This window comes from Pristiophorus japonicus, chromosome 16 (assembly GCF_044704955.1).
Source record: "Pristiophorus japonicus isolate sPriJap1 chromosome 16, sPriJap1.hap1, whole genome shotgun sequence".
NCBI lineage: Eukaryota > Metazoa > Chordata > Chondrichthyes > Pristiophoridae > Pristiophorus > Pristiophorus japonicus.
This window is the reverse complement of record NC_091992.1, coordinates 42,717,235-42,735,069: the sequence shown is the minus strand read 5'-3', so window position 1 is coordinate 42,735,069 and position 17,835 is coordinate 42,717,235.

Sequence of the window (17,835 nt, the reverse complement as noted above, 5' to 3'; positions counted from 1 at the left end):
GCACCATTACTACCGATGAGCAAGTGAGCAAGTGAAACTACCATAGCTGAACATTGTTGTGAAAAAGAGGACTAATTCAGTATCTGGCAACATTCCAGAGCTTGTTCTGTTGGTACAGGATGAGGAAATCCTAAATGTAATTTGCGCTTTGCCTTGTAAACAAGCTGTCGTGCTGCTCTGAAGGCTCAGTGGTAAATGCACTGCCCACCATACACAGGCCAGGAGGCCCCCAGTTAAGTTTTTGGAAATTATTTTCTCCATTCCTCTTCTGCAGTTGCTGCCACAATCTGGGGTAGCTCTATGGACAATGATGTTCACTCTTGCTTCCCTCAGGTGACCATTCTACATGTGTCAGCTTAGACAGTGAGTTCAAACAGCTAGTGGTCTGTGGGGGCATCATTACCTTGCCTGATTCTGTCTGCACCTAACATCCACATTCATGCACTTGCCAGCAGCAATCACTGGGACATTCTCCTTCAATTACTGTGTAAGTAATCAGTGCGATACTGAGGAATACGGACCAGGGAGGTGCCGGGTTCAATTCTTGATCTGTGCAGAGTTAGTTGATTTCCGCTTGGGTTTGATCTTCGTGCCCCTATACTTGAGTGTTTCTGATCCTGATTAATTAAAGTGATATCAGCTAGAAAAGTGTACATGTGTGTATTATATGGAATGAGGAAGCAAAGGGTCAGATTTGGCTTTAGTGCTCTTCGTGTTTGAACAGCCTCACAACCTCAGGCTCACACGTGAAAATCATGCACTTCAGTAAGGTAGGAACATTGGAAGGAAGAAGGAATATAGTAACCCTTCGAGCCTGTTCTGCCATTCATTAAACAATGGCTGATCTGTATCTTAACACCATCTACTCATCTTTGTTTCATAACCCTTAATACCCTTGGCTAACAAAAATCTATCAATCTCAGTTTTGACATTTTCCATTGATCTAACCTCAACAGATTTTGGGGCAGAGCGCCCCAGATTTCCACTGCCCTTTGTGTGAAGAAGTGTTTCCTGACATTACCCCTGAATGGCCCTTAATTTTAAGGTTATAGAAACATAGAAAATAAGTGCAGGAGTAGGCCATTCGGCCCTTCGAGCCTGCACCACCATTCAATGAGATCATGGCTGATCATTCACCTCAGTACCCCTTTCCCACTTTCTCCCATTACCTCTTGATCCCTTTAGCCGTAAGGGCCATATCTAAGTCCCTCTTGAATATATCCAATGAACTGGCATCAACAATTCCCTGCGGTAGGGAATTCCACAGGTTAACAACTCTCTGAGTGAAGACGTTTCTCCTCATCTCAGTCCTAAATGGCTTACCCCTTATCCTTAGATTATGTCCCCTGGTTCTGGACTTCCCCAACATCGGGAACATTCTTCCTGCATCTAACCTGTCCCGTCCCGTCAGAATTTTATATGTTTCTATGAGATCCCCTCTCATCCTTCTAAACTCCAGTGAAAACAGGCCCAGTCCATCCAGTCTCTCCTCATATGTCAGTCCTGCCATCCCGGGAATCAGCCTGGTGAACCTTCGCTGCACTCCCTCAATAGCAAGAACGTCCCTCCTCAGATTAGGAGACCAAAACTGAACATAATATTCCAGGTGAGGCATCACTAAGGCCCTGTACAACTGCAGTAAGACCTCCCTGCTCCTATACTCAAATCCCCTAGCTATGAAGGCCAACATACCATTTGCCTTCTTCACCGCCTGCTGTACCTGCATGCCAACTTTCAATGACTGATGTACCATGACACCCAGGTCTCGTTGCACCTCCCCTTTTCCTAATCTGCCGCCATTCAGATAATATTCTGCCTTCATGTTTTTGCTCCCAAAGTGGATAACCTCACATTTATCCACATTATACTGCATCTGCTATGCGTTTTCCCACTCACCTAACCTGTCCAAGTCACCCTGCAGTCTTTTAGTATCCTCCTGTTCTAGATTCCCCCACCAGAGAAAACAATATCTCTCTATCCACCCTATCAAATCCTTTAATTGTACGATGCAACTGTGCCGCAAACAAGTATCAGCATGTTCTGGAGAGGAGAGTACATGAGTGCATCACAGGAGTATATCACATGAGTATGTCACATGCGATGTACCTTGCAATGTACTCAATGACACTGAGGTGTGGTTTTTCAGTTTTGCCTTGTTTTTTTGAGTGGGGTTTCATTTACCAGTCATCAGAGAACAGCATGCACTAGGCAGCATTCTACTGCGATTAGTAATTGGTTGCATTTCCTTGTTCACATTTGTTTTGTTTTTCTCTAGTTCTTCCCTCCCTCCTGAAGGTATTGACTCCTTCCTGGAACACAGTGCCACGAGTATCAGTCACCTTTTTAACATTGTATATGTACCGATACCAGAGTATTAAAGTGAGAGTCGTACAACTATTTTAAAGTAACTTTCAATCAAGTGCCCCCCTTTTTTTTTGAGGGCCAGACAAATTGAGTTCGGACAGGTACCACACCTCTAACATTAACTTTTCTCTTCTCCTCCTGGATGTTGCCTAACCTGCTGGGTGTTTACAGTATTTTCTGTTCTTTTGGTCAGTCAGGTTGTGCTGAGCTGATCTCAGTCAGTCTCTCTCTCTCTGTCTGTTCCTCTCACTCTCGAGCCCCTGTCCAGTTCACTGATAACCAAAAAGAATGATACCCAGAAGCTCTTCACCCACATTTATAGAAGGCGTGTGTCAGGGAACAAGCTGAAGCTTAACACTTAATATGCAGCCCATGTGTTAAAAATATGTCCCTCCCTCTATCTCCATTACATACCTTGATCCCTTTGAGTAAGTTGCACTGTTTCATTGGATCAGGGAGAGTAAAGCTAGGAGCTTAGGCACAGAGCCCATCCCTTAACAGTTGGATTAATTGCTGTTTTTCCAGTTGAATTTAAAACAAAACACACCTCACAGCTTCACTGAGCATTTCACTCTCCCGTCTGATTGAGGAAAAAGTGAGAGTGTGCAATAATCTATCAGGAGACTGGAATATTTCAAAAAATACTTTGTAAAGTTTAGCTCAATGGAAACCAAGAGGCACAAGGCTCCCCTCAGGCACTGATACCGATCACCCAGCATTGGTTTCGATAACATTCTCAGTTGCAGTGCATTGTATTGTAATGAGGTCAGTTCCAACAGAACAAATATCATGGAGATTCGGCTCCCCTCGTCCCACTTTGTTCCCGTGGAACTACGGTTTTGGATTCTCTTGCTCTTGCCTGTAGCCATGACACTGGTCCATTTTCCTGGGTCAGGACTCTTTAGATACGCAGGGCAGGTCCCCCATCCAGCAAGCAGCAGCCCACCACCGTCAACCAAGGAAATTCCAGCAGTTCTGCTCAGTGGGTTGCACACTCGCCTCTGCGTAAGAAGATTGTGAGTTCAAGTCCCACTCCAGGGACTTGAGGACAAAAATCTAGGCTGACACTCCAGCGCTGCACTTTCGGAGATGCTGTCTTTCAGCTGAGACATTAAACCGAGGCCTCCTCTTCTCTCTTAGGTGGACGTAAAAGGTCCCAGGCATTATTTTCGGAGAAGAGTAGAGGAGTTATCTGCAGTGTCCTGGCTAATATTTATCCCCCAATCAATATCACTAAAACAGCTTATCTGGTCATTATCACATTTCTGATGGTGGGAGCTTGCTGTGCACAAATTGGCTGCCGCGTATCCTACATTACAACAGTGACTACACTTCAAAAAGTACTTCATTGGCTTTGGCGCATCCTGAGGTGGTGAAATTCAAGCATTTCTTTCTTACACGGCCCAAGGAAGTGCAGGAGGTTAAAGCAGGGGCAAGATCTCAAAGATCAGAAGGACATTTAACCTTTTGGCCGTGGACTATGCCAGGGCCCAACAAAGGTAAGGTTATACCATGTAATGGTACCCACTTCAAGTCCCCTCTCCAAAAAAAGGCATCAGAGGGCCTTCCGCTGCAGAAAACAACCGCAGGCAGTGGAAGGAGCGTGCGGCAAATCAGACTCCCCACCCACCCTTTCCTCCAACGACTGTCTGTCCCACCTGTGACAGAGACTGTAATTCCCGTATTGGACTGTTCAGTCACCTGAGAACTCACTTTTAGAGTGGAAGCAAGTCTTCCTTGATTTTGAGGAACTGCCTATGATGATGGTGTCATATTTGACCCTGAAATGAGCTTTCAACCACATATCCACAGCATAACTAAGACCGCCTATTTCCACCTCCGTAACATCCTAGCCTCAGCTCATCCACTGCTGAAGCCCTCATCTATGCTTTTGTTACCTCTAGACTTGACTATTCCAACGCACTCCTGGCTGGCCTCCCATATTCTACTCTACGCAAACTAGAGGTGATTCAAAACTCAGCTGTCCGTGTCCTAACTCGTACCAAGTCTCGCTCACCCATCACTCCTGTGCCCACTGACCTACATTGGCTCCCGGTTAAGCAACGCCTCGATTTAAAAATTCTCATCCTTATTTTCAAATCCCTCCATGGCCTCGCCCCTCCCTATCTCTGTAATCTCCTCCAGCCCCACAACCCCCCGAGATGTCTGCACTCCTCTAATTCTGCCTCTTGAGCGTCCCTGATTGCAATCGCTCAACCATTGGTGGCCATGCCTTCTGTTGCCTAGACCCCAAGCTCTGGAACTCCTTGCCTAAACCTCTCCACCTCTCTACCTCTCTTTTCTCCTTCAAAACGCTCCTTAAAACATACCTCTTTGACCCCCTGTGCTAATTTCTACTTATGCGGCTCGGTGCCAAATAATTGTCACATAATACTCCTGTGAAGTTCCGTTAAAGGCGCTATATAAATACAAATTGTTGTTCTTGTTGTTGTTGCTACCCATTGAACCACAACTAGAGTACTGCATACAGTTCTGGTCACCACATTACAGGAAAGATGTGATTGCACTAGAGAGGGTACAGGGAAGATTTCTGAAGATGTTGCCAAGACTGAAAATTTTTATCTCTGAAGAAAGTTTGGATAGGCTGGAGTTATTTTCTTTGGAACAGGGGAGGCTGAAGGGAGACTTGATTGAGGTGTATAAAATAATGAAGGGTCCAGATAAAGTGGATAGGAAGGACCTATTTCCTCTAGAAGATAGGTCAATAACCAGGGGCTTAGATTTAAAGTAATTGGTAGAAAGAGTTGAGGAGAAGCTTTTTCACCCAGAGGGTGGTGGGGGTCTGGAACTCACTGCCTGAAAGGGTGGTAGAGGCAGAAACTTTCATCACATTTAAAAAGTACTTGGATAAGCACTTGAAGCGCTGTAACCTACAAGGCTATGGACCAAGAGCAAGTGGGAGTAGGCTGGATAGCTCTTTTTTGGCTGGCACAGACACGATGGGTCGAATGGCCTCCTTCTGTGCTGTAAATGTCTATGATTGCTGCCAATCCCTGTTGGTGGCTGTGGCTCAGGCTGAAGGTAGGGCAATGGGACCGTTTGCTGGGCTCCACCTCCTTGCTGTAGCATACAAGTGGTGGGAAAGGAAAGCCATCCTGCAGGGGTGGGGGCAAGATGAGGAAATTGAAGGGCAGCACAGGGAGGCCAATCTGGGTGGAATAGCAGAGGAAAATCTAGGTCAAAATTTGTTCCTGTTTAAATTCCATCTCTTTCTCTACCTCAGCTTTATTCTCCCTCATCCAATTAAACAATATAATTTAAAAAAAATTAATTCCTGGGATGTGGGCATCGCTGGCAATGCCAGCATTTATTGCCCACTCCTAATTGCACTTGATAAGATGGTGGTGAGCTGCCTTCTTGAACCACTGCAGTCCATGTGGTGAAGGTACTCCCACAGTGCTGTTAGGGAGGGAGTTCTAGGATTTTGACCCAGCGACGATATATTTCCACGTCAGGATGGCTTGTAACTTGGAGGGGGACTTGCAGGATAAATATATTGGCCAGGACACTGGGGATAACTCCCCTGCTCTTCTTTGAAATAGTGCCATGGGATCTTTTGCATCCATTTGAGAGCAGAAGGGGCCTCGGTTTAACGTATCATCCGAAAGACAGCACCGCCAACAGTGCAGTACGCCCTCAGCACTGCAGTGGAGTGTCTGACTAGATTTTTGTGCTCAAGTCCCTGGAGTGGGACCTGATCCCACAACCTTCTGACTCAGAGGCAAGAGTGCTACCTACTGAGCCACTGGCTGACACAGCATTGGGGAGTCAGGAGGTGAGACACTCGCCGCAGAATACCCAGCCTCTGACCTGCTCTTGTTGCCACAGTATTTATGTGGCTGGTCCAGTTAGGTTTATGATCAATGGTGACCCCCAGGATGTTGACGATGTGGGATTTGGCGACGGTAATACCATTGAATGTCAAGAGGCGGTGGTTAGACTCTCGCTTGTTGGAGATAGTCATTGTCTTGCACTTGTGTGGTGCGAGTGTTACTTGCCACTTATCAGCAAAACCTGAATGTCGTCCATGTCTTGCTGCATGCGGGCATGGACTGCTCCATTATCTGAGGAGTTGTGAATGGCACTAAACGCTGTATAGTCATCAACGAAAATCCCCACTTCTGACCTTATAATGGAGGGAAGGTCATTGATGAAGCCGGTGAAGATGGTTGCACCTAGGACACTGCGCTGAGGAACTCCTGCAGCAATGTCCTGGGGCTGTGATGATTGTCCTCCAACCACCACAGCCATCTTCCTTTGTGCTAGGTATGACTCCAGCCAGTGGAAAGTTTTCCCCCTAATTCCAATTGACTTCAGTTTTACTCGGGCTCCTTGGTGCCGCACTCGGTCAAATGCTACCTTGATGTCTTACCTCACCTCTGGAATTCAGTTCTTTTGTCCATGTTTGGACCAAGGCTGTAATGAGGTCTGGAGCTAAGTGGTCCTGGCAGAACCCAAACTGGCCAGGTTATTGGTGAATAAGTGCCACTTTATAGCACTGTCGATGACACCTCCAATCACTTTGCTGATGATTGAGAGTAGACTGATGGGGTGGTAAATGGCCTGATTGGACTTGTCCTGCTTTTTGTGGACAGTTTTCCACATTGTCGGATAGACGCCAGTGTTGTAGCTGTACTGGAACAGCTTGGCTAGAGGCGCGGCTTGTTCTGGAGCACAATTCTTCAGCACGACAACTGGGATGTTTTCAGGGCCTTTGTTGTATCCAGTGCGCTCAGCCATGTCTTGATATCATGGGGAGTGAATCAAATTGGCTGAAGACTAGCTTCTCTGATGGTGGGGACCTCAGGAGGAGGCCGATATGGATCATCCACTCGGCACTTCTGGCTGAAGTACAGTATTAACTGACTGACTGAGGGATTAGTTCAGCCTGCCTTTGTTCAGACTCTGCGTGTCTCTCACTCTAATTCTCTACCCTTTCCACACACACACATCTTAAGGAGGTGACGGTCGGACATGGAGCTGTACCCTAGCAAAGTGTTAATGAATTCAAGGAAAGGCAGAGAGGTGAGAAAACAGTAGACAAATAAATGTAAATGATCAAACAAGCCTGATTACTCAGAGCATAATGATGTTATTCTCACATTGTTCCCTGATGACTGACAAATGAAACCTCCACAAGCAGCCAATAATGAGAGGAGAAACCGGAAGAGCCAGGGAATGAGATCATACGGTACTTTAGTATCTGACCCACCCCATTTCTTTTATTCTTTCACAGCCCTCATACACACGAGATTCCTCCTTTTATTTCACAGAGGCCCTGTACTATCACCAGCAGTTTCACTAAGATCCAGCAGTGCTGTCATACCTGCAGCTTCCCTTAGACCTAGCGCTGCTCCCCACAGACTTTCACCGCCTCCCTGACACCCTAAAGACTCTCTGAACTGTCACACCAGCAGCTTCCCTCCAACCCAGTAGAGCTTTCTGCACTCTGACTTCAGTATCTTCTCTTCTCTCGGGTCTAGCAGTGAGCGCTTTCTCTTTTCGTCAACTCAGCTCCAAGATAGGACACTGGAAAGAGTCAGCCCTTTCACAGTAGGCTCAATATTTTGAAAGCAAAGAGCTGTGCAGTACTCAGACACTGTTGGTAATTGTCCAGCCGGCCTGGCACATTGATGGGACCTGGAGGGGTAGACCCATTACTGAGGAATGGTATACTTCCCACACATCTCTAAGTACTCTGCAATCCTGTGCCCTGATTTGTAGAGTGGTCCTCGCTGGACAAGCAGTAAGCTTACTGGAAAACTATGATTTTAGCTGCTTAAGCTCCAGTAATAACTCTGCATACTCTACAGGCCCCTAAATTTTGGTTCTTGCTAACCGGCACCTAGCTCGCTAGACTTACATAAGTAAAATGTTCCCTATGAGTAAAAAGTGTGAACTCCCTATCTGCCAAACAGAAATCTTGCCAGATTCCAGCATCCGCAGTATATTGCTTTTGTATTAGAAACCTTGCTCATGTGGGCTTGTCAGTAGCTTGGTTAGTTAATTCTCGGTTCCACAGCTAGACTGTTTGAAACTGTGCTCTGCATGTACAGACCTGTCTCTCCATGAACAATACCATGTATGCGAAGAGGTTCCTAGTGGATAAATGCATTACCTGCATGGTACTGAGCTACATAGACCAGGAAGACTTCAATTCCTGGACTGGGCTAAGATGCTGATCTAACTCAGGCCAGCTATTGTGGACTATGACTACTCTAAGCTTCGGAGGGGAGCGGGGGGGGGGAAGCCCTTTTCTCTATGTGTTTCTATTTTATTCAGTGAATCGCATGAGGTTAATTACCCTAATCGCTAGTGTTACCACTAGAGGATGCTATTATAGGAGTTTAACAGATTTTATATGGAGAAGCACCTCGTGAGTGTACAAGACTGTGGAAATAGCTTTCCATCAAATATCCTGTCCACTTTGTCAAGTTGAAAAGTAATAGAATACCTCTTTGTGTCTTGTGGTACAAGAGCAACCACACATTTTCTTTACAAAACAAATTTATGAAAATACCATTGAGAATTTAAAAGTGCCCTGCTGATTGGAAGAACATAATCAATCAAATTACTCCTTACCTCTGGTTCCTACATTTCCTGCCCAACTCTATTATTTCTGGCATCTATAAGATCAAGTCCACCAACTGCCTCAGGTTAGATGGGATTCTCAGTTGTCAGATCACAATCGCCCACACTCCTGCCTCAAGATCATGATTTTACACCTCCTCTGTCCCAGTATTCCCAGGATTTCTCCTGCTTCCTCCAACTGGACAGCAACAGTGAAAACCCGCTCTTAAAACCATACAGCCAGCTGCCCTGATGGCTCAGTTGGTGAAGGAAACATTAAGCAGAACCATATGGACCAGAAGGTCCCAGATTCAATTCCTAGTCTATCTTGAGTTAGTTGGGCAGCAGTAGGGGCAGCACAATTGGGTTCAGTGCCTCTTGGGTAGGGAGGAGAAAATTAGTCAGGGTTCCTACGACTCACTACAATGCCAAGAGATCCCTTCTGTCACCCCAGCCAAGATTAACTCAGCACAGAGCTGGGATTGAAACTGGGAGTTACTGAGCTATATGTATCTGTTGGATATTGGGCAGTGCATTAACCATTTCATCAATTGGAGGACTTTTCTAACAGCTTTAAGGAACCCAAGTAAAAAATAATCAGGCAGTGTAGGTTTTAGGGGTGATAGTAGAAAATTACGAAGTAAGGATAACTTGACATGAGCAGAAAGCATCGTGAGTTAACGAGTAAAGAGGGTACAGCATGTGTCTAAAACATATCTTTGCAGAACAGACAGGAACCTCACTGCAGACAGGTCACCAAGGCAACAATGATAACACATACCTCTGGGCTGGCTAGCTGAAACTGAGACAAGATAACGAAGACGAACAGTGGTCTGTCTGTTATTAACCACAATATAAGCTTAAGCAATAGATTACATTATAATGTGTGTTGTTTGCACAAGTCTCACTCAGAAAGGCCAAAGGATGCGAAATAGCAATGTAACAATGGCAGGGTGGCATTAGGTTTGTGCAGCTCGTCCAATGGCACGGGGCCTCGAGCGGATCCCGTCATAAGTTTAACAATCTTGATTTTATCGACGTAAGGCCCCCAAACCAAACCTTGGCGCAGGGTTTTTTTTATTCGTTCTGGGATGTGGGCGTCACTGGCAAGGTCAGCATTATTGCTCATCCTTAATTGCCATTGATAAAGTGGTGGTGGGCCGCCTTCTTGAACCGCTGCAGTCCAGGTGGTGAAGGTGCTCCCACAGTTTTGTTCAGGAGGGAGTTCAGGATTTTGACCCAGCGACGAAGGAATGGCGATATATTTCCACGTCAGGATGGCGTGTAACTTGGAGGTGATGGTGTTCCCATGTGCCTGCGTCCTTGTCCTTCTCAGTGGTAGAGGTCGCGGGTTTTGGAGACGCTGTCGAAGAAGTCTTGGCAAGTTGCTGCAGTGCATCTTGTAGATGGTACACACTGCAGCCACGGTGTACCGGTGATGGAGGGAGTGAATGTTTGAAGGTGGTGGATGGGGTGCCAATCAAGTGGGCTGCTTTGTCCTGGATGGTGTCGAGCTTCTTGAGTGTTGTTGGAGCTGCACTCATCCAGGCAAGTGTAGCGTATTCCATCACACTCCTAACTTGTGCCTTGTAGATGGTGAACAGGCTTTGGGGCGTCAGGAGGTGAGACACTCGCTGCAGAATACCCAGCCGCTGACCTGCTCTTGTTGCCAAGGTATTTATGTGGCTGGTGCAGTTAAGTTTCTAGTCAATGGTGACTTCCAGAATGTTTATGGGGGGGGATTCGGCAATGGTAATGCTGTTGAATATCAAGGGGAGGTGGTTAGACTCTCGTTTGTTGGAGATGGTCATTGCCTGGCACTTGTGTGGCGTGAATGTTACTTGCCACTTATCAGTCCAAGCCTGAATGTCGTTCAGGTCTTGCTGCATATGGGCATGGACTGCTTCATTTTCTGAGGAGTTGCGAATGGCAAACATCGCTCCTGAACACTGGGGTAGATGGGGACTTATGTGCCATGGTTAAGGCACTTTAGGAAATGTAGATAGTTCTTTAAATGACCTGTGCTATACCTGACCAGGGAGTGCTCGATGGAACAATGTAGAGGGAATTTTGTTTTATATCACAAGGTGTGAATTTTTGTGCTTCCTGTTTTATTGTCCTTCAGCCATCTTGCTCTACTTTGTGGAACTCACTCGCTCAGCATTTCTGCCTTGCCACCTTTCTCCATTCCATCCAAAAACCTCCTGAAGATCCTCCACTTCGACCAGTGCTTTAGCCCATTGACCCTCTCCCCACTCCAGTTCCATGTAGTCACTGTCCACTGCCTTGTAAAGACCTTCAGACATTTATGTTGCATGATAAGCACGATAGAATTGTAAGTTGTTTTACGTAAGAACACAGCAGCAGCTAGTATAGGGGTAATTAAAAAAGGGCTTTGAGCTGGCCTGTCAGATCTGTAGTTCAGAGTGTCACAATGAAGCATGGTTAATACAGAGCCTCAAATCTAATTAACATTAATGTCCCTTCTGAAGAAAGGATGTTTTTGCAACAGATAGCAAGCAAACTGCAAATTCTGGAAATCTGAAACAGAAACACAAAATGCTGGATACGCAAAGCAGATCAATTAGCATCTATGGCAAAACAGTTAACATTTAAGACCCTTTCTGAAGCAGTGTGTGTCTTTGTATGGTGTTATGTTAGGGATTTATCATTGTATTTTAAAATATGAATTTTGTTTGGGTGCTTGCAATGTAATTAATCCAGTATCGTATTACCTTTTTGTAATTACCTGAATACATTCAAAAGCTGGACCTAAACAAAGGCCAGACTAGAAGTGGATTGGGAGTGTTGGATTGGGCAGTGTACAGAGACCTTTACTCCACAACAAACTCAACTGCTACCTGACTGGCAAATGCTTGGTAAAGCATTGCAGGGGGAGCATTACTCTACATCAAACCAATGCTGTATTAAGCAACTTTACTGTAGCCACCAGAACGTCCCCTGTTTTTTTGGGTGAGCTGTGTTCTCTTGAGAGCTGATCCCTTGCCGGATTTTGCAATTCCCAGCCAAGCATACTACAGGCCAAACTCCCTGGAAAGCTTTTCCTTTGCCTGAAGCCTAAACAAATAAGGGGCGAGGTCTTATATTGCAAAATCCAGTCTGACCTGAATCCCACGGTACAGGCACAGGTGTCTGTGCAATGTGAGAGCATGCACTTACAACATTTTCAGAATTCGGACTAATATTTAACTCCCTCAATTGGAAGTGTTTCATGGTGCAATGTAGAGAGAGCTTTACTCTGTAGTTAACTGGTTATGTACCTGACCTAGAAATATTTGATGGGACGGAGCTGTACTCTGTATCTAACCCACATTGTACCTGACCTGGAAGTGCTTGATGGGGCTGCATAGAAGATGCTTTATGCTGCACTTCCCTTGCTGATTTAGAACAGGCTCATCCTGACACTGAATGCCAAAAACAGAAAAGTTACTCCATTCCCAACACTGATATATCTCACTTCGATGACCAGAAACGATGGGGAAAAATTCAAAAACTGTCACTTTTATTCCTTTAAACATGTACCAGTGTTAGAATGTCTGCAACGTCACTGAGAAGGAAGTCTCTGCCCATATTGTTGAAGAGCTAAGACTCCGTGCCCAGCAGGTATTCCGTCTTTTTATTTAGTTTCGCCTATAATTGCCTCACTATCTCTCCTGAATCGATCGACCCCTCACTCGGGTGGGAATTCATAGGATCTATTCTCCCTCCAATGCCTCGCAAGTGGTGAGAGATCGTAGCGGAGGTGCGGTGAATGTTTGTGGCGGAGGTGCAGCAAATGAAGGTACGGGGCCCAGATGAGCCAAAGGCCCTGGGGCAGCACAGGCCAGCCCACACTGCGATGTGTGTGTGCACTAGGTCCGTGCAGCAGAGCAGGTCTCCAGTCGTCCTGGTTCAATCCTTGCCACTGGATAAAGGCCTAGCTCTGTCAAGCCAGTGTGGTGGCTGATGTGTAACGGACACCACACGTTAAAAAAATCTGCGCACAGGCATCTTCCATCCCCTCAACTGGAGTTCAGGACTGGAATACAGGTCTTTCATTGAAAGATCTCTGAACTCTTATCTTTTGGTGTAGAAGCAAATCATCCTTGTTCAAGGGACTGCCTATGATGATGATGAGTTTAAAATGTGACTGAATGCCACAGGCTATTCAACCGTGAGGGCATAATACAAGCTCGATCCTGTCCTCTTCCGGTGCTGGCAATCCTGGTCACTAGACTCTAATAATTGATCTTTCAACTACTGTGTGGCTTTCAATAACTGAAAAGTTGAGAAACACAGGTAAATCAATAACGAAAAATAGCATTCAGTCTCATTTATTGTAAAAGAACATAAGGAAGGAGGATAATATGTTGGTAAAATGTACACAGCTGATCTAATCACACTACTTCCTGCTCCTGACCACAAGTCGGCCTGGTTATTCAGTCATCATGCAAAGCAGCCTCATCTGCTGTAGCTCAGTTTACACAGATCTATTGAGTTCAAACTTTGCATCACACACTAGTCTGAGAGAGGAAGCACCAACCACAATAAAGATCGCCATCTCACAACCCATTAAATGATCAATCTCCATTGTTGTTGCGTCCTTAGATGCTCTAATAATGACTCCACGAGGCAATGTGTTGAACTGTAGTGACCTTAGTCCTTTATTTGTTAACTCCAGAGTGAGAATCACACCTGGTGGCCTGCCTTTTATACTAGGCCAGGCACACCGGTACAGGTAACCTACAAGTCTCCCACTGCTGTGCCCTCTGGTGGCACACCTTGTGATAGTACCAACAGTAGCCATGTAGGATACATGACAATTGTGTCGCTAGACATGCTGAGCAAGTGCTTCCAGAGGAAAGGCAACATGGAGAGGCAGTCATCATTATCACACCCCTGCAAACCAATGGCAGCCTAACCTGCCAGCAGGTTATTCACCATCTTGACTACAATTAGTGTAAAACCTGGCAAGCCAAAGAAAGGGGAGGAAAATAATATAAACCCATTCAAAAAGCACCAATTCTGTGCATATGCATGCATTGTTTGTGCATGTGTTTGCGTGCGTGTATGTGTGCACATGTATGTGTGTGTGTGTGTGTGTGTATAACACAACTTGCCAGCTTTTGCTAAATCCAACACTAAGCAAGGGTATGATAGGGACTAGACAGGTGGTGAGACCATAGATTGATTTATTAATTTTGTTCTTCTGCTGTTGAAAGTTAATTGAAAAATTCATCAACCTTAATGACTAGTAGCCTTACAACATCAGGCACAGAAATAAGTGACGGAAAAAAAGTTATTTAAAAATCTGATTTGAACTGCACTGTCCCAACTAACATTATCATCATCATTATAGGCAGTCCATCGAACGAGGATGACTTGCTTCCACAAGTTCACAGATGTTTCAATGAAGGACCCGATGTTCCAGTCCTGAACTCCAATTGAGGGGGTGGAAGATGCCTGTGCGTGGATTTTTTTAACGTGTGGTGACCGTTGCACATCAGCCACCACACGGGCTTGACAGAGCTAGGCCTTTATCCAGTGGCAAATGTTGAACTAGGACGACTGGAGACCTGCTCTGCTGCACGGACCTAGTGCGCACATGTATCGCAATGTGGGCCGGCCCGTGCTGCCCCTGGGCCCTCTGCTCTTCTGGGCCCCGAACCCTCATTTGCCGCACCTTTGCCCACGATGTTCTAGGACCCAGTGCGCTGGCTCTATTTATAGCCCCGACTTGCGGTGGTCTCACACGGGTGGGGGGGGGCGGCCCTCTATCATTATCTGTCTAGCAAGAAAGGCTCATTTTCCACTGTACCTCAGGAACAGACCCATCTTCAACTTTATACTGTGCTTCACTGTCCATCAGGAAAAGGATCCCATCCTCCCTACTGCACCACTAGGAAGAAACCCATACCCTCACTATATCCCAGGAACAGCAATCCAATTCCACTGCACACCCAGGAAAATCCCTGCTAATTCAGTCAGGAACACACTGGCATTGTGAATTCACATGAGAACGCATCTCCTTTCTGTTCCTCTCCTTCCTGCTCTTCTCGCTTTTAAAGGTAAATTCTTTCCCATTTTTTAACGTGTGGTTAAAAGCGTCGAGGAAGTGCATGGAGAGGCGTGAGTTCCAGGGTCGGCGAAAGGCCTATAAAGGCCCAACGCGGCAGCAGTCCGGAGCAGCGTCGAGGAGGTGCATGGAGAGGCGTGAGTTCCGGGGTCGGCGAGAGGCCTATAAAGGCCCAACGCGGCAGCAGTCCGGAGCAGCGTCGAGGAGGTGCATGGAGAGGCGTGAGTTCCGGGGTCGGCGAGAGGCCTATAAAGGCCCAACGCGGCAGCAGTCCGGAGCAGCGTCGAGGAGGTGCATGGAGAGGCGTGAGTTCCGGGGTCGGCGAGAGGCCTACCGGTGCAGCTACAGGGAGAAGGCAAAAAAGAAGTAGAAAGAAACAGAAAGTTGACGTCACAGCCAAGGGGGCAAGTGATTGGCTGGTGATTGGTGAGTAGTTTTTTTTTCTCTTCTATAACAGTGAGTAAACTTTAGCATTGTTGTTGCTTATCTAAGGGTTAAGTCATGGCAGGACAGCTCGGTCATGTGTTATGCTCCTCCTGTACCATGTGGGAACTCAGGGACGACACCAGTGTTCCTGACGACTGCGTGTGCGGGAAGTGTATCCACCTCCAGCTCCTGACGGACCGCGTTGCGGAATTGGAGCTGAGGGTGGATTCACTCTGGAGCATCCACGATGCTGAAAATGACGTGAGTAGCACGTGTAGCGAGTTGGTCATACCGCAGGTAAAGGGTCCACAGCCAGATAGGGAATGGAAGACCAGCAGGAAGAGCAGTGCAAGGAAGGTAGTGCAGGGGTCCCCTGTGGTCATCCCCCTGCAAAACAGATACACTGCTTTGGGTACTGTTGGGGGGGGTGACTCATCAGGGGAGGGCAGCAGCAGCCAAGTTCATGGCACCATGGCTGGCTCTGTTGTACAGGAGGGCAGGAAAAAGAGTGGGAGAGCAATAGTGATAGGGGATTCGATTGTAAGGGGAATAGATAGGCGTTTCTGCAGCCGCAACTGAGACTCCAGGATGGTATGTTGCCTCCCTGCTGCAAGGGTCAAGGATGTCTCGGAGCGGGTGCAGGACATTCTAAAAAGGGAGGGAGAACAGCCAGTTGTCGTGGTGCACATTGGTACCAACGACATAGGTAAAAAAAGGGATGAGGTCCTACGAAACAAATTTAAGGAGCTAGGACTTAAATTAAAAAGTAGGACCTCAAAAGTAGTAATCTCGGGATTGCTACCAGTGCCACGTGCTAGTCAGAGTAGGAATCGCAGGATAGCGCAGATGAATATGTGGCTTGAGCAGTGGTGCAGCAGGGAGGGATTCAAATTCCTGGGGCATTGGAACCGGTTCTGGGGGAGGTGGGACCAGTACAAACCGGACGGTCTGCACCTGGGCAGGACCGGAACCAATGTCCGAGGGGGAGTGTTTGCTAGTGCTGTTGGGGAGGAGTTAAACTAATAAGCAGGGGGATGGGAACCAATGCAGGGAGACAGAGGGAAACAAAAAGGAGACAAAAGCAAAGGACAGAAAGGAGATGAGTAAAAGTGGAGGGCAGAAAAAACCAAGGCAAAGAACAAAAAGGGCCACTGTACAGCAAAATTCTAAAAGGACAAAGGGTGTTAAAAAAACAAGCCTGAAGGCTTTGTGTCTTAATGCAAGGAGTATCCGTAATAAGGTGGATGAATTAACTGTGCAAATAGATATTAACAAATATGATGTGATTGGGATTACAGAGACGTGGCTCCAGGATGATCAGGGCTGGGAACTCAACATCCAGGGGTATTCAACATTCAGGAAGGATAGAATAAAAGGAAAAGGAGGTGGGGTAGCATTGCTGGTTAAGGAGGAGATTAATGCAATAGTTAGGAAGGACATTAGCTTGGATGATGTGGAATCTATATGGGTAGAGCTGCAGAACACCAAAGGGCAAAAAACGTTAGTGGGAGTTGTGTACAGACCTCCAAACAGTAGTAGTGATGTTGGGGAGGGCATCAAACAGGAAATTAGGGGTGCATGCAATAAAGGTGCAGCAGTTATAATGGGTGACTTTAATATGCACATAGATTGGGCTAACCAAACTGGAAGCAATACGGTGGAGGAGGATTTCCTGGAGTGCATAAGGGATGGTTTTCTAGACCAATATGTCGAGGAACCAACTAGGGGGGAGGCCACCTTAGACTGGGTGTTGTGTAATGAGAGAGGAGGTTGTGCGAGGCCCCTTGGGAAAGAGTGACCATAATATGGTGGAATTCTGCATTAGGATGGAGAATGAAACAGTTAATTCAGAGACCATGGTCCAGAACTTAAAGAAGGCTAACTTTGAAGGTATGAGGCGTGAATTGGCTAGGATAGATTGGCGAATGATACTTAAGGGGTTGACTGTGGATGGGCAATGGCAGACATTTAGAGACCGCATGGATGAACTACAACAATTGTACATTCCTGTCTGGCGTAAAAATAAAAAAGGGAAGGTGGCTTAAACGTGGCTATCAAGGGAAATCAGGGATAGTATTAAAGCCAAGGAAGTGGCATACAAATTGGCCAGAAATAGCAGCGAACCCGGGGACTGGGAGAAATTTAGAACTCAGCAGAGGAGGACAAAGGGTTTGATTAGGGCAGGGAAAATGGAGTACAAGAAGAAACTTGCAGGGAACATTAAGATGGATTGCAAAAGTTTCTATAGATATGTAAAGAGAAAAAGGTTAGTAAAGACAAACATAGGTCCCCTGCAGTCAGAATCAGGGGAAGTCATAACAGGGAACAAAGGAATGGCGGACCAATTGAACAAGTACTTTGGTTCGGTATTCACTAAG